Source organism: Chiloscyllium punctatum, chromosome 4 (assembly GCF_047496795.1).
Source record: "Chiloscyllium punctatum isolate Juve2018m chromosome 4, sChiPun1.3, whole genome shotgun sequence".
NCBI classification, from domain to species: Eukaryota; Metazoa; Chordata; class Chondrichthyes; order Orectolobiformes; family Hemiscylliidae; genus Chiloscyllium; species Chiloscyllium punctatum.
The window spans coordinates 132,948,177-132,972,552 of NC_092742.1; positions in this window are offsets into that span (position 1 = coordinate 132,948,177).

Below are 24,376 nucleotides of genomic sequence, written 5' to 3' on the forward strand. Positions count from 1 at the left end.
CATCTGAACAAACTGATTAAAATGGATTTAGAATTGTAACTTGTTGGAGAAGGAAGAGGTGTCAGTATTGCTTTTCAGAATTTAGACCCAGGATGAGTGAAAACATACCCAGCCTCTCCTTATAGCTCACTCTCTCCTTTCCCAGCAACATCCAGGTTAATCTCTTCTGAACCCTCTCCAGTTTAATAATATCAAGGTCAATAATATTAAAGTGAAGAGTCAAGGTATTTTCTTAGGGCACGGGGAGTCCAAAACTAGAGGACATAGACTTAAGGGGAGAGGGTAAACATTTAAAAGTGACCTAAGGGGCAGCTTTTTCACCCAGAGGATGGTGTGCCTATGGAGTGAGCGGGCAGGGTGACCAGACTGGACACGATATTCCAGAAGAGGTCTCACTAATATCCTGTACAACCACAAGATGACGTCCCAATTCCAATACTCAAAGGTCTGTCCTATGAAGACATGTGTGTTAAACACCTTCTTAACCGCACTATCTACATGAGATGCAAATTTTAAAGAATTATACCTGACGGCCTAGGTCTCCGTCCTACAAACTGCCAAAGACCCTACTTTTAATTGTATAGGTCCTGTTCTTGTTTGATTTACCAAATCCAATGCCTTGCATTAATCTAAACTAAACTCCATCAGCCACCCCTCAGCCCCGTGAGTGATATTACTGTCACCTCCCCCTCCCCCTTCAATTTTAAAACGCCCATCCCTCTCCAGACGGCCTGCACACTCCGGCCTTGATTTTCACAAAGACCCTGAGCTTGGGTTGCCTTGTATGGTTAGGGAGAGGAGGGACAGATTGCAGACACAGTCAGTGAGGAGGAGAGGCTGGACAGTAATCAGCGGCCTGGTGTCACTTCATAGTTTTAGGAAAAGGGAAGTCGCACGTGAGAATTGGGTAAGAGTGATCGGTGTTTTGGGGTCAGAAATTAAGCTCTTCCTTCGTCTCTGGTGTTCAGTAATAAATATCTATTTGAGACTCTTCATTGGGCAGAGTGTGTCTGCAGGATTTCTTCCCTTAATATTGCAGACTACAGATAATAGCAATTAAAGATGATTATAGTTAATTTCAATGGCACAGCACGTACACTCAATATCCTACAGTTGGGAAAAATATCTTGCATTTGTTTAACAATACAAAGTGTTTTGTGTAGCTCAGTAATGGGAACCTGATTATAATAAATCCACACCGAGCTGAAAGTGGGCACTGAAATAAGACACAACATCTGGGTATGGTAGTGTAGTGGGTAGTGTCCCTGTCTCTGAGCCAGAGCTCTGGATTTGATTCCAATTCCTGAACTTGTGTGGGAGTGTTCCTAGCTCTGAGCTAGAAGGCCTGGATTCAAATCCTACCTGTTGCAGAGGTATGTCCCAGCATGTCAGAACAGGCTGATGAACAAACACACAGGAGAATACTGTTACAGCTTTATGGGTTTTCCTGAGTGATGCTCGCGTCCCTTTCTCTGGGCACAGAGGTCTCGGTGTAAATCCCACAGAAGTGTCTCATGATACATCTGAACAAACTGATTAAAATGGATTTAAAATTGTAACTTGTTGGAGAAGGAAGAGGTGTCAGTATTGCATTTCAGAATTTAGGCCCAGGATGAGTGAAAGTACAGCCATTTGTATTGATTGGGGTCACATTTCGCAGCAGTAAAGGTTTATAAAATCAGAATGGTCATGGATAGGTTGAGTAGTCAGGTTAGGGGTGTCCAAAACTAGATGGCATTGGTGGAAAGTGAGAGGGAAAAGGTTTTGATGAGGCCTAAAGGGTACCATTTCACACAGAGGGTGGTGTGCATATGGAATGAGCTGCCAGAGGAAGTGGTGGAGGCTGGTACAACTACAGCATGTAAAAGGCATCTGGATTCTGACAGACCTGCCGAGCTTTTCCAGCAATTTCTGTATTTGTTTTAAAAATGCATTCAGTTTAAAACAGGTACTCTGAATAAATTAAACAATTTTAATTTTTTACTGACGCAGAGACATTTAAACGTATCTTCAAATCGACCAAGACTATGTTCTGGTACGGGTATGTCTCTGTACATGACAGCAGCAATGATGCACCTACATGGAACAGGGAATGTGATGGAGACATAGTTTGGACAATGTACAAGGAAGTTTGGACAATGTACAAGGAAGTTTGGACAATGTACAAGGAGACCTCACATGGTCCAGTTTGGGAGAAGATAACATTACTGTGTGATTCAGCTCAGAGAGGGAGAAAATGTAATCTGCCTGAGAAGGAATGGCCTATTGCACTCTCTCTCATTCATTGTTCCTCATCACAGCAATATCTGCAAGCTCTAAACTCATCGTTACCATTCTTATTTTTATGGAATCCCTGCAGTGTTGAAACAGGTCCTTCGGCCCAACAAGTCCATACTAACCTTTCCAAAATATTCCCCTATATTTACCCCTGACGAATGCACCGAACCTAGAAATCCTTGATCACTACGGACAATTTAGCATGACCAATCAACCTAACCTACACACTTTGAGTTGTGGTAGGAAACTGGAGCACCTACTAGAAGCTCACACAGACACGGGGAGAATGTACAAACTCCACACACCCAGGCTAGAGTTGAACTCAAGTCCCTGGTGTTGTGAGGTAGCAGTGCTAACCACTGTGCTACCCTTTGGGTGCTCCCTGACCAGAATTCATTGGAATCTACTCACTGCCTAAAGCAAAGGGAATTCAGCCAAATCCAACTCTCCCAGGATGAAATCCCATTGCTAGCAGCTGTGTGAGTACAATATCTTCAGAAGCAGAATAACGTTTTGAACAATCTTGCAATTTTTCCTTTGTCATGAGTTCCAATAATATCTGGACAACGTTCTTTCAAGTTAAAATTGGAGAGATTGTGTGTGTGTGTGTGTGTGTGTCAGTGTTTTTAGAAAGGGAAATATTGATTACCTAATTGCAATACACAAATGGTTTACCATTCATCTTTTCATCATAGTTTGAGTAACATTGTTCTGGATCATAAACGTGCTTTTTGAGCAGATTAAAAAACTAGCCTGACTTGTTCCTAAAACTGACCCTGACCCAGTCTGAGACCGATATCATCCGCCATATCACAAACCTGGTTACATTTAACATTTGTTATGAGCAGTGAAGGAGTGGGACTAGAAAAGGAAACAGTGACCCCAAAAGCCGGGGAACTATAGACTGGTGAGCCTGATGTCAGTGGTGCATAAGTTTTTGGAGGGGATTCTGAGGGATAGCATTTACATACATTTGGGAAAGCAAGCGCTGATCGGAGGAGACAACTTGGCTTTCTGCATGGGAAAACATGTCTCATTAATTTGGTTGAGTTTTTTGAAGAGGTGACAAAGAAGATTGATGAAGGCAGTTTGGTAGACATTGTCTGTATGGACATCAGCAAGGTGTTCATTTAAAGAACAAAGAGCAAAGAAAATTTACAGTCCAGGAACAGGCGCTTCACCCTCCAAGCCTGAGCCGATCCAAATGTACTGTCTAAGTCTGTCGGTCAATTCCTAAGCATCTGTATCCCTCTGCTCCCCACCTCCAATTGCATCTGTCCAGACGCATCTTAAATGAATCTACCTTGCCTGCCTCTACCACCTCTGCTGGCAACACGTTCCAAATGGCCACCATCCCTCTGTGTGAAGTACTTGCCACATGTATCCCCCTTAAACTTTCCACCTCTCACCTTGAAAGCATGACCTCTCATTATTGAATGCTTCAACCTGGGAAAAAGCTTGTCTCTATCCACCCTGTCTATCTCGACATGATTTTGTAAGCCTCAATCAGGTCCCCCCTCAATCTCGTTTTTGTCAGGTGAAAATAAACCTAATCTACTCAGCGTCTCTTCATAGCTAGTATTTCCTTCTGATTGGTAGACAGATTAGTAAGTTTCAGTCACATGGGATACAGAAGAAGCTAGTCACAATTGGCTCAAAGGAAGAGCCTGGAGGCTTGAGAGCAGCAGTGTTCTGCAAGCATCCGTACTGAGTTCACTGCATTTTATCATTTATGTAAAGGATTCAGATGTGAATATTGGGGTCATAGTTAGTAGGTTTACAGATGACATCAAAAAGGTGGTGTAGTAGATTAGCTCAGAGTACAACGAGACCGCAATTAAATGGGACAAAGAGGCAAAGTGTAACGCATGAAGTTTAATTTAGATAAATATGAAGCTTTGCATTTTGGGAAGGCAACTCAGGGCAGACATTATATACTTCACGGTCAGGTCGTGGGGCATGGCAGGTGGACAGAGTGGTGCTGAACACATTTGGCACGTTTGCCTTAATCAGTTAGAGCATTGAGTATAGGGGTTGTGGTGTTATGTTGTACCTAGACAGGATGTTGGTGAGGCCATTTTAAGAATACTGCATACAACTCGGTTTTCTGCAGAAATGACTTACACGGATGTTCCAGGACTGGAAGTTTGAGTTTCAGGGAAAGGTTGATTAGGTTGAGGTGTTTCCCCCTGGAGTGTCAGAGGCAGAAGGGTGACATTATAGAGGTTTATAAAACCATCAGGGGCATGGATATTCTGAACAGCCACGTTCTGCTCTCCAGGATTGGGGAGTCCAGATCAAGAGGACATGGGTTGAAGACGAGATGACAAATGATTTAGAAGGGACCTGAAGGTAAATATTTCAGACAGAGAGTGGCGTGTGTACAGAAAGTGCAGTCAGAGGAAGTGGTCAAGGCGGTTAAAATCGCACATTTAAAAAGTATCTGAAAGATGAGGGATATTGGCCAAATGCTGGCAAATGGGACTGGATCAAATTTGATATCTGATCGGAGTGAACAGATTGGACTAACGAGTCTGTTTCCATTCTGCATGACTCTCTGATTGTATAAGAGGGATGATGAAAAATTCTGAAAGGATCTTTCAAGTCGGAATTCTCTTCAGTGGAAGTTTATCGTGCCTCTAAGTTCACATTGATTGAAAACTGCGTTAGGTAAATATTTGACAGGGAAGTGAGTCATGCATAATAGGATGGAGACAGGAAAGTGTGGCCGAGTCCCCAACCTGATCAACCACAATCTTAGTGCCTGATGGAGAAGGCTCAAAGGATCTAATGACCCACTCCTGTTCCTCAGTCCCATGTTTCTGTGTTCCATTTAGAAAGTTAAACCTGCTAGACAGGAACAGTTGGATTCCACTTACTCCTATAACTTGGTGCACAGAAACAGAGGAGACCATTCAGCCTTTCAAGACTCCCACACATGCTTTGAGGTGATTTGGGAAATGTAATTGGAAAATCCAGGCTGGGTATGAAAGAGGCCCCTTATCTCTCTTTAGAAAGCGTCCCCTATCTGCAGCTTGTGCTTCATTTGTTGGTCAGATTCACTGTGAATACAGCCCGCATACCTCACCCAGAGATGGTTCACAAAATCATCTGGTCTCCATGATTGCAATATGCAATACCAGAACATTCATAAAAATAACACCCACTAACTTTCCAACAACAGAATGGGAGAACATCAGAAACAGGGGAATGTCATTCACTCCGCAAACCTGCCTTGTCCTTCACTAAGATCATGGCTAACCACAATTCCTCTTTCATACCCAATTCCTCATGGCCCTCAACTCATTGACAGGTCAATATACATCTAATTCTTCTTCAAATACGTTCAGTCATCTAACTCCCCGAACACTCTTGAGAAGAGAAATCCTGACATTCAATACCACCTGTTTGAAGAAAACACTTGCTGCTCCTATATAATGGTTTATTGATGTGAACAAAAGAGGTTGAGACAAGGGTTCAGGTAAAAATGACTGGCCCCAATATCAAGGCACTGGTTGACCTCTGTTGACATCAAGGAACTTAACAAAACTGGACTTAATGGGAATCAGAGTAACCTCTCCAGTGTTTGGGGTCAAACCTGGCACAAAGGAAGATGGTCATCATCACAGTCCTGGGTCACCTCTGTGGGAGATCCTCAGGGTAGCTTCCCCTTCACAAACATCTTCAGCTGCTTCATCAATGTCGCCCCGCCCCCACCCTCCCCACCATAAGATCAGAAGTGGGGATGGTCTCTGAAGATTCCACAATGTTCAGAACATTTTGTCCCTGTCAGCTCCTGAACTGCTCTGTGTCCGTGTGCAGCAAGACCCAGGCTCAGTTGAGACTTGTGCTGTTAAAGTATCAGTAACATTCATGTAACAGCACTGCCTGGCACTGCACATTGCCACAGTGAAACAAGAGTTCATTCAGCACCTAGCGCTGGTTTCACAGGAATATGAGGAAGTCATTCAGGCCATTGACAGTATTAGAGTAGAACAGGGACAGCCCATTCAGTGCCTCCAGCCAATTACTCAGGAAGACAAGGAGTCTAGTGTGATGGGCCACACCACAGCCCGTCGAAAATATTTGACGGCAATAGCCTAGACTCGAATGCTTTCTTATTTTCAAGGAAATGTAAACTTTCTGTCCCAGATGCAATGTGAATGGTCAAACTACTCGGTGTGAAGCAAAATACCATCTATTTCAACACGAAAGAAGAAATAAAACCACAGAAAGAGGAATTTAGAATAACGTAATTCTATGGGCCAAGTTAACAAAATAATAGATCTTGGAGCCATTACTAATGAACTATTCCAACAGAGGAAACTCCCATAAACACAGCCCTATGCAAAAAGGAAAATTCAGGCAGTTTGTCATAAATACTTCTCCAATCCAGGAATTAAAAACAGCATCAAGAGAAAAATCAGAGAGAGTAGCAACCAGGAGACATTCACTGACGCTTCCAAATCTATAATTTTTGATGTTACTGAGAATCCAAAATCCGGTCATGCTAACCTGTGAGAGCTGGCCACACCCATTCAGGCTGCATTAATATTAACCTAAGGTCTCATTAGCTGTTTACTCAAGTGGTCTTAACTCGCCAGCTTGGTAACAATCGTTCAATCTCTCTAATAAAAGAAACCCGGACAAAATAACCTCTTAAAGCTGCAGCATTGTCACACTGGTCAGTACATCGAGCTGTCAAACAGGAACCAGGGAAAACCCAGTCAGGCCCTTGGCCCTGACCAATTGGAAGAGGAAGAAGCCAGTCAGTCCCTTGAGCCACTTACACAGAAACAGTAGGAGGCCATTCCCACCTCAATGCACTTACACGGGGGCAGAATGAGGTAATTTATGCTGATTCCTGCTCAATGTTTTATGCCCAAAACCTCGATTCCCCTGCTTCAAGGATGCTGCCTGACCTGCTGTGCTTTTCCAGCAATCGACTCTCGACTCTGATCTCCAGCATCGGCAGTCTTAAGTGTATCCTAAATGATGCTCTAACATGATGAACAAGTGGAGCAGAAGCTGCACAGACAGACAAGCTCCACGTTGTTCCTCGTGGCTCCGTTGCTTATGATACACACGTAGGACTTTAACATGGTTTTCTTGCGGTGAGGAGGGAAGCCATATATCTTGTGTGGAGTCTCAAGTAGGTATCTTTCATCTCCGAGAAGACAGCCTGGTATTCTCTATGTAGGGCGGAAGCTGGTGGTAATGGCTACCTGTTTCAGAAGGAAGGTATTGTGGCTGCTGTTGGGATTGTGAAAACAATGGCGTTCACTACGGGTTCACACGTCAACTGCACAATAACATGGGGAGAGTTAATTTAGGCAAATAAACTATTAGGAAAGTCACGTTAGACTGATGAATGGACTCTCTAAGTTCAAATAATGGTTGTCTTGGTCATGTTGACCTTGTCTAGTGCATGTCCTGTGCAGTGTAACCTGTATGCCTTACTCTGTCCAAGTCTATTCCCACCCTATGATCTACCTGGCCATGCTTACTATGATCTTCCTCCACTGCTCATAAATAAAGTGGTTCCCTGTATTGAGGTACACGTGACAATAAATCAAACCAATCAATCCTGGGTAAAGTATGGAATTTCTCACCCTATCAATGTCTCTTTTGGGAATAAGGGATCGCTGCCACTCCTCGTGTTTCAGCATCACCATTTCTTCGTCTCTCACAGCTCTACAGTTTAAACACTCAGCTTATTCACTCTATCCTCATGTTACCATCACCCGTGTCTGTGGTAAGGAGATTATTCCTTATAAAGGAGATCAAATCTGTAGAGAGTGCCCCAAATGCTCTCTCAGCAAGGCTCTACAACAGCCGGAAGATGGCTTTACTTATGTACTCGAATCATCTTACAAGGAATGACAGTATACCATTGACTGCACCCATTACTTATACAGGGTTTGATTCAGAGCAATCAGCATAGACTTATGAGTGGGAGCTCATGCTTCCCAAATTTGTTAGAGTCCTTTGATGAAGTTACCAGGACGTTTGAGGATGGCAGAGAGATAGACGTAGTCTCTATGGATTTCAGTGAGGCCTTTGATGAGGTTCCACATGGCAGGCTGCTCTGGAAGGTTCCATCACGTGGAATACTGGGGGAACTGGCCAATTGGATACACAGTTGGCTTGTTGATTGGAAGCAGAGGGTTTAGTGGAAGGATGTTTGTCATACTGGAGGTTGGGTCCATTGCTGTTTGTTATCTATGATTTGGTTGAGAATGTACAAGGTATGATTAGTAAGTTTGCAAATGACACTAAAGTAATTGGGAGCATGATCAGTGAGGAAGTTTATCAGAAATTGTAGCAGGACCTTAATCAGGTGGGGAAGTGGGCTGAGAAATGGCAAATGGAATTTGATATAGATGTGTGAGGTCTTGCAGTTTGGAATCTCAAATCAAGGGAGGACTTCCACAGTGAATGGGCGGGCCTTAAGGGGTGTAGTGGGCAGAGAGACCTTGGAATTCAGGTGCACGGTTCCCTGAGAGTGGAGTCGCAGGTAGGCATGGCAGTGAAGAAGGCTTTTGGCACACTGGTCTTCATCAGGTAGGACATTGAGTATAGAAGTTGGGATTTTATGTTGCAGTTACACAGGACTTTGATAATGCCACACTTGGAGTAATGTGTTCAGTGTTTGTCACCTTGTTATGGGGCGGATGTAATGAAATTACAAAGAGTGCAGAAGAAATTAACAAGGACATTGACAAGGACCCAATGGTCTGAGTTATAGGGAGAGGTTGGACAAGCTAGGACCTTTTCTTGAGCGTGTAGGAGACTGAGGGGTGACCTTATAGAGCTGTATAAGATCATGAGGGATATGGATAGGGTGAATGCTCTCAGTCTTTTCCAACGTTTAGAGAATCAAGGACGAGAGGGGATCAGTTTAAGGTTAAAGGTGAAGGAATAAAAGGGAACCTGAGGGACCACTTATTTACATAAATGGCTGCTCCGTGGATGACCTGCCAGAAGATGTGGCCAAGCGGGGTACATTTGGATAAATATGTGGATAGGAAAGAACTGGAAGGATATGGGCCAACTGCAGGGAAATGGGGTTAGTGTGAATGGACATTTACAAGGTGGAGTCGAACTCCTTTGTTAATTAAAACCAAACACCCAGAAAAGCTCGCCTCACGTCATAATCTGTTAACATATGAGTGACACAGATCTCCTACATTCCACTATTAAAACAAAAATTAGCAAGTTAGTTTCTTAACTTTAAGAGTGAACACTAAACAAAAACTATTCACAAATACAAGCCCCTCTTTTCTTACCTACTTACTATCTGACTCCAACTCTGTAAAAATATGCTGTTCCAACAAACCACATATGAAACATTGAAATCTCAAGACCACACAGTCTCTATCTTCCCCGCTGTGTTCACTCTTTCAGCTGCTGATCTCCCCGGGAGATGTTTTTTTTAAACTGCAAGTAGGTTTACATGAACTTGTGTCTTGATAGAGAGTGTTTGAGATGGTCAGTTAAAACTTCTGCTCTACAGCAGTTACTCTGCTGTTGTATGGCAGCGGCTCTCCCTCTGGTGTTCAAAATGCTGGGTTTATATACTTCCCATGATACAATAATTCTCATAATTTGATTGCTTTCCAGGTGAACGAAAAATAAGATTCAAATTTCATTGGATTCTGATATTCTGAGCATTATTTAAAGTCTTTGATTGCATTTGAATTGCTGTCAAAACAGCAACCAAAACTCAGGCTTCCATTTCCCAGCTAATTGTTACATTTGGAACAGTCTGACCTTTAGCTGGCATCTGTGGCTGTACTTTCGATTCAGCAAAACCCATCCTATCTTAAAGTGAACAGACATTGATAAGATTCCAATCAGTAACACACCCCGGGCTATCTGTTATTCTGTATACTAACCTCCTTGAACCCCTCGATTAGATTCCAGGCCGTAACTCACTCTGGGCTATCTGTTATTCTATATATAACCCACCCTGAACACCACAATTCGATTCCAGGCTGTAACTCACTCCGGGGTATCTGTTATTCTGCACATAAACCACCCTGAACCCCTCAATTCGATTCCAGGCTGTAACACACCCCAGAATATCTGTTATTCTGTATATAAACCAGCCTGAACCCCTCGATCAGATTCCAGGCTGTAACGCACTCTGGGCTATCTGTTATTCTGTATATAAACCACTCTGAACACCTCGATTCGATTCCAGGCTGTAACTCACTCCAGGGTATCCGTTATTCTGTATCTAAACAACCCTGAACCCCACGATTAGATTCCCAGCAGTAACTTCCTGTCAGGGTAGAAAGGGAAGGCTGGTAGTTATAGGGAATGCTGGCTGACTAAAGAAATTAAGGGTTTCATTCAGAAAAGGAAGGAAGCTTATGTCAGGTATAGAAAGGATAGATCGAGTGAATCCTTAGAAGAGTATAAAGGAAGTTGGAGTACACTTAAGAGGGAAATCAGGAAAACAAAACGCGGACATGTGATAGCTTTGGCAAATAGAATTAAAGAGAATCCAAAGTGTTTTTACAAATATATTAAGGACAAAGGGTAACTAGGGAGAGAATAGGGCCCCTCTAAGATCAGCAATGCGGCCTTTGAGTGGAGCTACAGAAAATGGGGGAGATATTAAATGAATATTTTGCATAAGTATTAACTGTGGAAAAGGATATGGAAGATATAATCAGCAGGGAAATCGATGGTGACATCTTGCAAAATGTTGCAGATATACAGAGGAGGAAGTGCTGGATGTCTTGAAATGGTTAAAGGTGGATAAATCCCCAGGACCTGATCAGGTGTACCCGAGAACTCTGTGGGAAGCTAGAGAAGTGATTGCTGGGCCTCTTGCTGAGATATTTGTATCATCGCTAGTCACAGGTGAGATACTGGAAGACTGGAGGTTGGCAAACGTGGTGCCAATGTTTAAGAAGGGTGGTAAAGACAAGCCAGAGAACTGTAGACCGGTGAGCCTGACCTCGGCGGTGGGCAAGTTGTTGGAGGGAATCCTGAGGGACGGGATATACATGAAGTTGGAAATGCAAGGACTGATTCAGGATAGTCAACATGGCTTTGTGCGGAGGAAATCATGTCTCACAAACTTGATTGAGTTTTTTGAAGAAGTAACAGAGAAGATTGATGAGGGCAGAGCAGTAGATGTGATCCATATGGACTTTAGAAAGGCGTTCGACAAGGTTCCCCATGGGAGACTGATTAGCAGGTTAGATCTCATGGAATACAGGGAGAAGTAGCCATTTAGATACAGAACTGGCTCAAAGGTAGAAGAAAGAGGACAGGTGGTGGTGGAGGGTTGTTTTTCAGACTGATAGGCCTGTGACCAGTGGAGTGCCACAGGATCAGTGTTTGGCCCTCTACTTTTTGGCATTTTAGTAAATGATTTGGATACGAGCATAAGAGGTACAGTTAGTAAGTTTGCAGATGACACCAAAATTGCAGGTGTAGTAGACAGCGAAGAGGGTTTCCTCAGATTACAACAGGATCTGGACCAGATGGGCCAATGGGCTGAGAAGTGGCAGATGTAGTTTAATTCAGATAAATGCGAGGTGCTGCATTTTGGGAAAGCAAATCTTAGCAGGACTTCTACATTTAATGGTAAGGTTCTAGGGTGTGTTGCTGAACAAAGAGACCTTGGAACGCTGGTTCATAGCTCCCTGAAAGTGGAGTCGCAGGTAGATGGGATAGTGAAGAAGGCGTTTGGTATGCTTTCCTTTATTGGTTAGTGTATTGAGTACAGGAGTTGGGAGGTCATGTTGCGGCGATACAGGACATTGGTTAGGTCACTCCTGGAATATTGCGTGCAATTCTGGTCTCCTTCTTATCAGATAGATGTTGTGAAACTTGAAAAGGTTCAGAAAAAATTTACAAGGAGGTTGCCAGGGTTGGAGGATTTGAGCTACAGGGAGAGGCTGAACAGTCTGGGACTGTTTTCCCTGGAGTGTCGGAGGCTGAGGGGTGACCTTACAGAGGTTTACCCTCGGGTAAGGGAGTACAGAACTAGAGGGCATAGATTTAGTTTGAGAGGGGAAAGATATGAAAGAGACCTAAGGGACAGATTTTTCACACAGAAGGTGGAACGTGTATGGAGTGAGCTGCCAGAGAAGTGGTGGAGGCTGGTACAATTGCAACATTTAAGAGGAATTTGTATGAGTATATGAATAGGAAGGATTTGGAGGGATATGGGCCGGGTGCTGGAAGGTGGGACTAGATTGGGTTGGGATATCTGGTCGGCATTGACAGGTTGGACTGAAGGGTCTGTTTCCATGCTGTACATCTCTATGATTCTATGACTCAAAAACTCACTCCGGGCTACCTGTTATTCTGCATATAAACCACCCTGAAACCCTCGATTAGATTCCAGTCTGTAACTCACTCTGGGGCATCTGTTATTGTTCACATCATCGTCCCGAATCCCCTTGATAAAATTCCAATCTGTAACTGACTTCCAATTTTAAGGGGCTCTGCACATTAGCCACCTCAATCCTTTGATTAGATTCCAGTCTGTATCACACTCCTGGGTATCTGTTAGTCTGTATATTAACCATCCAATCCAAACCCTGTTAAAATTGCCCATGGTATTCAGGGATGTGTAGGTGAGTTGCATTTGTCAGGGGTAAATGTGGGGAAATGGATCTGGATGGGTTATTCTTCTGAGGGTGAGTGTGGTCTTGTTGGTCTGAAGGGCTTGTTTCCCCACTGTCGGGATTATATGAATCACCCGGAACCCTCTCGATTAGGTTCCAACGTGTAACTCACTTCCATGTATATGTGACTGGCATGTTTCAAAAACACCCCAAAACCTTCAATTCTGTTCCACTTCGATAAACACGAGGAGCTGCATTTTGGGAAAGCAAATTTGAGCAGGACTTATGCACTTTATGGTAAGGTCTGAGGGAGAGATGCTGAACAAAGAGACTTTCAAGTGCAGGTTCATAGCTCCTTGAAAGTAGAGTGGCAGGTGGATAAAATAATGAAGGCAGCGTTTGTTATGCTTTCCTTTACTGGTCAGAGTTTTGAGTATAGGCATTGAGAGGTCATGTTGTGGCTGGACTGGACATAGGTTAGGCCACTGTTGGAATATGGCATGCAATTCTGATCTCCTTCCTATCAGAAGGATGTTGTGAAACTTGGAAGGGTTCAGAAAAGATTTACAAGGAGGATGCCAGGGTTAGAGGATTTGAGCTACAGGGAGAGGCTGAATAGTCTGGGGCTGTTTTCCCTGGAGCATCAGAGGCTGAGGGGTGACCTTATCAAGGTTTATAAAATCATGACGGGCATGGATAGGAGAAATAGACAAAGTCTTTTCCTTGGGGTGGGGAGTCCAGAACTAGAGGGCATAGGTTTAGTGTGAGAGGTAATGTGAAATAGAATTAAGGGGCAACTTGTTCACTCAGAGGGAGGTACATGAATGGAATGAACTGTCAGAGGAAGTGGTGGAGGCTGGTATTATTGCAACATTTAAAATACAGCTCAATGGGTATATGAATGGGAAGGTTTGGAGGGAGATGGGCCAAGTGCTTGAAAAAGAGACGAGAGTAGGTTAGGATATCTGGTCTGCATAGACACGTTGGACCAAAGGGTCTGTTTCCATGCTGTACATCTCTAGGACAGTATAACTCTGGAATTTGTGACTCACGACTTGTTATCTGTTATTCTGTATGTAAACCACGCTGAACCCCTCGATTAGATTCCACTCTGTCCCTCACCTATGGGTATCTCATATGCTGTATGTAAACCCTAAACCCCTCAATTAGATTCCAGTCTGGAACTCACTCCTGAGGATCTGTTATTGGATCTGTGAAGTGATCCTTGTTGGATGTCAGACCGAAGACAAGATAAACTAAATGGTCAAGTGTTACATTGGGAGCAGGAACACAGAAAGCTGCTGGTTCATTTCTGTCTTGTTACATATCTCCAAGTTTCAGATTGGGGCGGAATTCCTGTCACAATGGGGAAAGTCTCAAAAGCTGTTTCTTGTCCTGCATCATTATTACATAACCTACCTTACCTACCTAACCTACATTTCCTACCTTACATAACCTTGTAAGGTAGGAAATGGAGACAGCTCCTGGTAAGTGTCTGTATCTCTGTGTGTGTGATTCTGTGTGTCTGTGTATGCACGTTTATGTGTGATTCTGTGTGCGTGTTCAATGTTTTATATATTTTCGAACAGTATTGATTTTGCCAGTCTCTCTTGCTTTTCCTTATTTATAAACTCAATGTCATCGTTTTGTTGATATAAAATCGTAGCTGTGGACAAATCTAAAGTGACTGCCTGACTGATTTGTGTCAGGAATACTTTCAGTAAGGGAGAGGGGGCAATGTGTCAAAAGCCATTTCCATTCATTGATGCTAGCAGAGACAGGAAATGGAGATAGAGCTCTTTGAAGGTGATTAAAATGCAAATCCCAGAACCTGTTTCCAGTGAATGCGGAGAGACAATGTGACATTCCAGTAAGGTCTGCCTTACTTTCCAAGCTCCTAATATATGAGAGAGACATAATATACAAAACCTGATAGAGCTCAGTCACTGAATTGTAGATTTGAAGCGTTGGATCAGAATCCTACCTGGTGAGGCCTCATCCCAAATTGAAGGGTTTTTCAAATGCCACACTGACCTTCTGTGGGTTCAAATTGTGTGTTGTCTACAAATAAAAGAAAGTAGTGCACCTGCAATTGAACAAAACTCTTTCTGGAAATTTGTGCATCTGTTGGATTAAGTATCTTTCAACAGGATTGAAGATAAATGAGAGAGTGAGAGATAGGTAGCACTGTAACCAGAATGGCAGTGCAGTAGAAAAGGTATGTTAATACTTTCAGTGAAAGGGGAAAACAGAGGAGGATAGTCCTCAAACTAGGAAAGTTGGGAGTCACTAAAGTTGTGCAGTTTGTGACTGCATTATGCTTATGTGAGTCAAGATTTGAAACCAGTTGGCCAATAGGACACTTTGTGACTCACTCCTAGTTACAAGTTATTTCACATAAAAAGGTTAACATATCCCTCGATTATATTCCAGGCTGTAACTCACTCCAAGCTATCTGTTATTCTGTATATAAATGACCCTGAACTCCTCGATTAGATTCCAACCTGTAACACATTCCAGGCTATCTGTTATTCTGTATCTAAAACTCCCTGAACCCTTCGACTAGATTCCAGGCTGTAACTGACTGCAGGTATCAGTTATTCTGTACATAAAACATCCTAAATCCCTCGATTAGTTTCCAATCTGTAACACACTCCAGGCTATTATTCTGTATATAAACCACCCTGAACTCCTCGATCAGATTCCAGACTGTAACTCACTCTGGGCTATCTGTTATTCCGTATATAAACACCCTGAACTCCTCGATTAGATTCCAGACTGTAACTCACTCCATGGCATCTGTTATTCTGAACATAAACCATGCTAAACTCCTCGATTAGGTTCCAACCTGTAAGACATTCCACGCTATCTGTTATTCTGTAAATAAACCACCCTGAATCCCTCGTTTAGATTCCAGGCTGTAACCCACTCTGGGCTATCTGTTATTCTGTATATAAACCACACTGAACGCTGCAATTAGATTCCAGGCTGTAACTTACTGCGGGGTATCTGTTATTCGTATATAAACCACCCTGAACCCCTTGATTAGATTCCAGATTGTAACTCATTCCAGGGTATCTGGTATTCTGTATATTAATCACCCGAACCCCTCGATTAGATTCCAGTCTGCAAATCACTCCGGGCTAACTGTTATTTTGTATATAACCCACCCTGAACCCATTGATTTGATTTCACTTCCTGACATGTTAAACTCATGTTCCCATACAATCTAATCTCGATGATGATCAATGTATCACTGGTCCTCCAATCTGCTGGCACTACCATCATGTTAACTTTCTGATGTTTACGTACATGATTACCTGTAGCAGTGAGTCGCAAATAGAGAGTGGGTGCTGAACACATTTGGCACATTTGCCTTAATCAGTCAGAGCATTGAGTATAGGAGTTGTGGTGGAATGTTGCATCTGTACAGGATGTTGGTGAGGCCACTTTAAGAATACTGCGTCCAACTCAGTTTTCTGCAGAAATGACATACACGTATGTTCCAGGAGTCGAGGCTTGAGCTATAGGGAGAGGCTGATTACGTTGAGGTGTTTCCCCTTGGAGTGACAGAGGTTGAGAGGCAACATTATAGAGGTTTATAAAATCATCAGAGGCATGGATATTCTGAACAGTCATGTTCTACACGCAAGGATAGGGGAGTCCAGAACAATACAGCACAGGTTGAAGGGGAGAGGGCGAATGATTTTGAAGGGACCTGAAGGTAAATATTTCACACAGAGAGTGGTGTCAGAGGAAGTGGTCAAGGCGGGTACAATCACAGGAGGAATATTGGCCAAATGCTGGCAAATGGGACTAAATCAGATTTGATATCTGATCGGAGTGAACAGATTGGACTAAAGGGTCTGTTTCCTTTCTGCATGACTCTCTGATTCTATAAGAGGGATGACGAATAATTCTGAAAGGACCATTCAAGTCGGAATTCTTTTCAGTGGAAGGTTATCGTGTCTCTATGTTCACATTGATTGAAAGCTACGTTAGTTAAATATTTGACAGAGAAGTGAGTCATGCACAATGGGACGCAGACAGAAAAGTGGGACTGAGACCACAACCTGATCAGCTACAATTTTAGCGCCTGGTGGAGAAGGGTCAAAGTATCGAATGACCAACTCCTGCTCCTCAGTCCCATGTTCCTATGTTCCATTCAACCCCTCAAACCTGCTAGACAGGAGCAGTTGGAGGCTACTTACTCCTAAAATCTGTTGCACATAAACACAGGAGACATTTCAGCCCCTCAGTACTGACCCACACGGTTTGAAGTGAATTGGGAAATGTAATTGGAAAACCCAGGCTGAGTAGGAAAGAGGCCCCTCATCTCTCTTCACAGAGCTTCCCCTCTCTGCAACTTGTGCTTCATTTGTTGGTCATGTTGTACACCTAGATTCAGTGTGAATACAGTCCCCATACCTCACTCAGGGATGGCTCACAAAATCCTCTGGTCTCCCTGTCTGCAACATTCAATAACAGAACATTCATGAAAATAACACCCACTAACTTTCCAATAACAGAATGGGAGAACATCAGAAACAGGGGCATGTTGTTCACGCCCCAAGCCTGCCTTGCCCTTCTTTAAGATCATGACTGATCTGCTCTTCGTCTCAAATCCTCTTTCATACCCAATTCTTCATAGCCCTCAATTCTCTGACAGGTCAATATCCATCTACCTCCTCTTCAAATACGTTCAGTCACCGAGCTCCCCGAACACACTTGAGGAGAGAAATCCTGACATTCATTACTACCTGTTTGAAGAAAACACTTGCTGCTCCTATATAATGGCCTATTGATGTGAACAAAAGAGGTTAAGACAAGGGTTTAGGTAAAAATGACTGGCCCTGATATCAAGGCAGTGGTTGACCTCTGTTGACATCAAGGAGCTTAACAAAACTGAACTTAATGGGAATCAGAGTAAACTCTCCAGTGTTTGGGGTCAAACTTGGCACAAAGGAAGGTGTTCATCATCTCAGTCCTGGGTCAGTTCTGTGGGCGATCCTCAGGGTAGCTTCCTCTTCACAAACATCTTCAGCTGCTTCATCAATGTCTCCCCGGCCGCACTCTCCCCACCATAAGATTCAGAAGTGGGGATGGTCGCTGAAGATTCCACAATGTTCAGAACATTTTGTCCCCCGTCAGCTCCTGAACTGGTCTTTGTCTGTTACTAGCAGGATCCAGACTCCATTAAGACTTGTGCTGTTAAAGTGTCCGTAACATTCATGTAACAGCACTGCCTGACACTGCACATTGCCACAGTAAAGCAAGTGTTCATTCATCACCTCACGCTGGTTTCACAGGAATATGAGGAAGCCTTTCAGCCCATTGACATTATTGGAGATGAACAGGGATAGCCCATTCAGTGCCTCCAGTCTATTAGTCAGGAAGAGAAGGAGTCTAGAGTGATGGTCCACACCAGAGCCCCTCGACAATATTTGAAGGCGGTAGCGTAGATTCTAATGTTTTCTGATTTTAAAGGAAATGTAAAGTGTCTGTTCCAGATGCAATGTGGCTGGTCAAACTACTCGGTGTGAAGCAAAACACCATCTACTTAAACATGAAAGAGAAAATGAAACCAAAGAAAGAGGAATTTAGAATAACGTAATTCTATTGGACAGCTTAACAGAATAACAGATCTAGGAACTATTACTGATGAACTGTTCCAATAGAGAGAAATCCCATAAACACAGCCCTTGGCAAAAAGAAATATTCAGACACAGATTGTCACAAATATTTCTCCAATCCAAGAATTAAAAACAGCAGCAAGAGAAATTTCAGAGAGGGTAGCAACCAGGAGACATTCCCTGAAGCTTCCAACTCTGTGGAGACCCCAATAGTTTCTGATGTTACTGAGAAACCAAAACGCAGTGATTCTAATCTGTGAGAGCTGGCCACACCCATTCAAGCTGCATTAGAATTAACCTAAGGCCTCCCTAGCTGTTACTCAAGTGGTCTTAACTGGCAAGCTTGATAACAATCGTTCAATCTCTCTCATAAAATAAACCAGGACAAAATAACCTCTTAAAGCTGCGACATTGTCACACTAGTCAGTACAATGAGCTGTCAAACAGGAACCAGGGTTAACCAGTCAGGCCCTTGGCCCTGTCCAATCAGATGAGGTTGAAGCCAATCACTCCCTTGAGTCACTTACACAAGAACAGCAGGAGGCCATTCCCACCTCAATGAGCTTACATGGGGGCAGAATGAGGTAATTTTTGCTGATTCCTGATGAATGTCTTATGCCCGAAACGTCGATTCTCCTGGTCCTCGGATGCTGCCTGACCCGCTGTGCTTTTCCAGCAATTGATGCTGTACTCTGACCTCCAGCATTGGCAGTCGTCACAGTCTCCTAATTGATGCTCTAACATGATGACCAAGTGGGGCAGAGGCTGCACAGACAGACTGTTCCACGTTGTTCCTCTTGGCTCCATTGTTTGTGATACACATGTGGGACTTTAACATGGTTTTCTAGAGATGGGCAGGGAAGCCATATGTCTTGTGTGAAGTCTCAAGAAGACATCTTCCATCTCCACGAAGACAGCCTGGTGTTCTCTATGTAGATCGGAAGCTGATGGGAATGGCTACCTGTTTCAGATGGAAGGTATTATGGCTGCTGTTGGGGATTGTGAACAACATGGCGTTCACTACGGGTTCACTCGCCGACTGCACAATAACATGGGGAGAGTTAATTTAGGCAAATAAACTATTAGGAAAATCACGTTAGACTGATGAATGGACTCTCTAAGTTCAAATAATGGTTGTCTTGGTCATGTTGACCTTGTCTAGTGCATGTCCTGTGCAGTGTAACCTGTATGCCTTACTCTGTCCAAGTCTATTACCATCCTATGATCTGTTTGGCCATGCTTACTATGATCTTCCTCCACTGCTCATAAATAAAGTGTTTCCCTGTACTGAGGTACACATGGCAATAAATCAAACCAATCAATCCTGGGTAAAGTATGCAATTTATCTCCCTGTCATTGTCTCTTTTGGAAATAAGAGATCGCTACAACTCCTCGTGTTTCAGCATCACCATTTCTTCATCTCTCACAGCTCTACAGATTAAACACTCAGCTTATTCACTCTATCCTCATGTTACTATCACCGGTGTCTGTGGTAAGGGAATCATTCCTTACAAAGGACATCAAATCTGTAGAAAGTGCCCCGAATGCTCTCTCAGCAAGGCTCTACAACAGCCGGAAGATGGCTTTGCTTATGTACTCGAATCATCTTACAATGAAGGACAGTATACCATTGACTGCACCCATTACTTACACAGGGTTTGATTCAGAGCAGTCAGCATAGACTTGTGAGTGGGAAATCATGCTTCCCAAATTTGTTAGAGTCCTTTGATGTAGTTACCAGGTCGTTTGATGAGGGCAGAATGGTAGACGTAGTATCTATGGATTTCACTAAGGCCTTTGATAAGGTTCCACATGGCAGGCTGCTCAAGAAGGTTACATCTCGTAGAATGCGGGGGCAACTGGCCAATTGGATGCACAGTTGGCTTGATGGTAGGAAGCAGAAGGTTCAGTCGAAGGATGTTTGTCAGACTGGAGGTTGGGTCCATTGCTGTTTGTTATCTATGATTTGGTTGAGAATGTACAAGGTATGATTAGTAAGTTTGTAGATGACACTAAAGTAATTGGGAGCATGATCAGTGAGGAAGTTTATCAGAAATTGTAGCAGGACCTTAATCAGGTGTGGAAGTGGGCCGAGAAATGGTAAATGGAATTTAATATAGAAGCGTGAGGTCTTGCATTTTGGAAACTGAAATCAAGGGAGGAGTTTCATGGTGAATAGGAGGGTCTTAAGGGGTGCAGTGGGCAGAGGGACCTTGGTGTTCAGGTGCACGGTTCTCTGAGAGTGGAGTCACCGGAAGACAGGGAAGTGAAGGAGGCTTTTGGCACATTGGCCTTCATCAGGCAGGATATTGAGTATAGAAGTTGAGACCTTATATTGCAGTTACACAGGACTTTGGTAAGGCCGCACTTGGAGTATTGTGTTCAGCTTTGTCACCTTGTTATGTGGAGAATGTTATTAAATTAGAAAGGCGCAGAAGAAATTTACAAGAAATTTACATTGCCAGGACCCAATGGTCTGAGTTACAGGGAGAGGCTGGACAAGCTAGGACCTTTTCTTTAGCGTGTAAGAGACTGAGGGAGTCCTTATAGTGCTGTATAAAATCACAAGGGGTATGGATAGGGTTAATGCTCTCAGTCTTTTTCTAAGGTGTAGAGAATCAAGGATTAGAGGGTATCAGTTTAAGGTTAAAGGGGAAGGAATAAAAGGGAACCTGAGGGGCCACTTCTTTACACAGAGGTCTGGTATATGGATGAGTTGCCAGCAGGTATGGTTGAGGGGGGTACATTAACAACATTTCAAAAACATTTGGATAAATATGTGGATAGGAAAGGACTGGAAGCCAACTGCAGGGAAATGGGGTTAGCGTGGATGGATATTTACAAGGTGGACTCAAAACCCTCTGTTAATTAAAACCAAACACCCAGAAAATCTCGCCTCACCTTGTAATCTGTTAAAATATCAGCGACACAGATCTCCTACATTCCAGTATTTAAACAAAAATTATCAAGTTAGTTTCTTTACTTTAATAGTGAACACTAAACAACAACTATTCGCAAATACAAGCCCCTCTTTCCTTTGCTACTTACTATCTGACTCCAATTCTGTAAAAATATGCTGTTCCAACAACCCACATATGAAACATTAAAATCTCAAGACTATACAGTCTCTGTCTTCCCCACTGTGTTCACTCTTTCAGCTGCTGATCTCCCCGGGTCATTTTTTTTTATTGCAAGTAGGTTTACATGAACATGTGTCTTTGATAGAGAGTGTTTGAGATGGTCAGTTAGCACTCCTGCTCTACAGCAGTTACTCTGCTGTTGGATGGCAGTGGCTCTCCCACCAGTGTTCAAAATGCTGGGTTTATATAATCCCCATGATATAATAATTCTCAAAATTTGATTGCTGTCCAGGTGTCCAAATAATAATATTCAAATTCTGTTGGTTTCTGGTATCCTGAGCGTTATTTAAACTCTTTGGTTGCATTTGGATGGCTGTCAAAATAGCAACCAAAACTCAGGTATCCATTTCTCAGCTAATGGTGACATATGGAACAGTGTGACCTTTAGCTGGCATCTGTGGCTTTCATTTGTACTCAACAAAACCCGATCTGTCTTAAAGTGCCCATGCATGTTTTTGGCTTCATAGCATCTTCCTGCTTGAGAAAATAAAATGAACCAGCAGAATGAAAAGATGGCATCATTCCTTTTCCTCTAATTCTTAATCCCAATTATATGAAATACCAAAGTATTAATCTCAGTTATGTCATTCATATTAATTCTGCACACCAATACAACACTGGAATAAGTCAAATCTTATCTACACTGCTTTCCTTTAAATCCGCGAAAGCCCATCTGCTGTCACATTGTAGGAGCCACAGCATGTACATTTTGTGAGTTTCAAGTCGGTAAGGTAAGACTCCAATTAAATAGTCTAATATTCTGGTCTTTAAATATTCCAAAAAATGCGAGAGATTTGTCGTTGTCCACAACCATTTGTTTGTCATATAAACATTAAAATATTGTCAGGCCAGTGTGAAACTTAATCATTCTTTTTCAATAATGGAGATTTTGTATTTTCTTCTGGTGGATATTGAGTTTTTTCAACAAGTAGCCAATTAGCCATTCAATTCCATCATCCTCTTTCTGTATCAAATCATTTCCGACCCCGACATCCCGAGCATCAAACACAATTTTCAAAGGGTTTCAAACTATTTGGTGTAGCTAAAACTGATGTGGTGATTAATCCTGCTTTAAAATTCTCAAATGCCTCCTGGCATTGTTCTTTCCACCACAATTCTGTTACCTTCTTTAATAAATCCATCAGTGGTGCCAATACGCTGCTGAAGTTTGCAACAAACGTCCGATGGAATTCACTCAGTTCCAAAAATCGAAGCACCTCTTTCTTCGAGGATGGTCGTGGAAATTCCTCAAAGCTCTTCGTCTTTGTGTTCCATGGGGTCAACTTTCCATGTCTAATGTAATGTCCCAAGAACGTCACCTCTGCCTTCGCGAATGCTTCATCAGGAAAGTGGGAGGTAAGGGAGCGGCAAGGAGGTTGAGAAATAAATGGGAGGGTGGGGGTGGAGCTGGGGTGGAAGGGAGCTTGGAAGGCGGTAGGTAGATGCAGGGAGGGTGTGATGGTGATAGGTCGGACAGGAGGGTGATAGGACTCCTATCGGTGGTAGGACAGCTGGAACCCTCAAACTGTACAGCATCAACGTTGACTTCACCAAATTCCAAATCTCCCTTCCACCAAACTCTCCCAGATCCAACTTTTCAACCTAGCACTGCTCTCTTGTACTGCCCGAACTAATCATCTTCCTTTCCGCCGATTGACTCCACCCTACCCTCCGACATATCACTATCATTCCCACCTACATCTTCTTATTGCCTTCCCAGTGACCCTCCCACCAGCTCAGCTCCTACCCTCGTATTTATCTTTCAGCTGAGCTTGAAGGTATGTTTTCAGAAATTTCGTCACCATGACTAGGTGAATTCATCAGTGAGAGTATCTGCTGAAGCGGTGGTGGTATGTCCCGCCTCTTTATTTATAGGTCTTGGTTTCTTAAAGTGGGTGATGTCATTTCCGGTTATTTTAACAAGAGAATGTAGACAGGATCTAAATTGATGCGTTTATTGATGGACTTCTGGTTATAATACCATTCCACTAAGAAGGTCCTTGCGTGTCTTAGTATGTGTGTGTGCTTTTCCCCAGTCAAAGTGGTGCCCTTCTTTGTCTGTATGCATGGAACATAGTGATAGTGCGTCATGTCTTTTGGTGGCTAGTTGGTGTTCATGTATCCTCGTAACACGACAACAGGACAGTTTCAATGGTGGAAAAGTGATTTTATATACACTGTTTAATCAATGTGTGTGCAGTTTTCATATTTGCACAACACATTGTAAATGAACAACAGAGACATAGTTAACGAAAAATGATGCATATGATGTATAAAATTGATAAAACATTAAAACGTGTTTTGATCCTCTCAACGTTCCCTCCTTTTCTGGGATTCACAACTCTAATCTCTCATTCTCACCAGGATGTGTGCTCCAAATTCTTGATTATGTTGTCCCAACTTATTTCAGTTAATCCCCTTTCTACCGGGACTTCAATATGTTGGCCTGCTGAGTTCTTTCCAAAACTTGTGTCTGTCATATTATTGGAGATAAATGTTCTGGCATCAGACTCAGCATTTGAACATATTACTCTGTTGTACATGCACTGTAGAAAGGACCACAGCACACAGGCATTGCCAAAACATTGGGGGATGTTCATCTACTTCTTTCGATAATGTGGTTGCCTCATTTACCACATCTCCATATCTATATCCTCTCTCTCGTTCTCCCTTTGTATCTAGTTAAGAAATCCACCAATTATTCTTCGTGTCCCATCTCCCAAAACTCCTT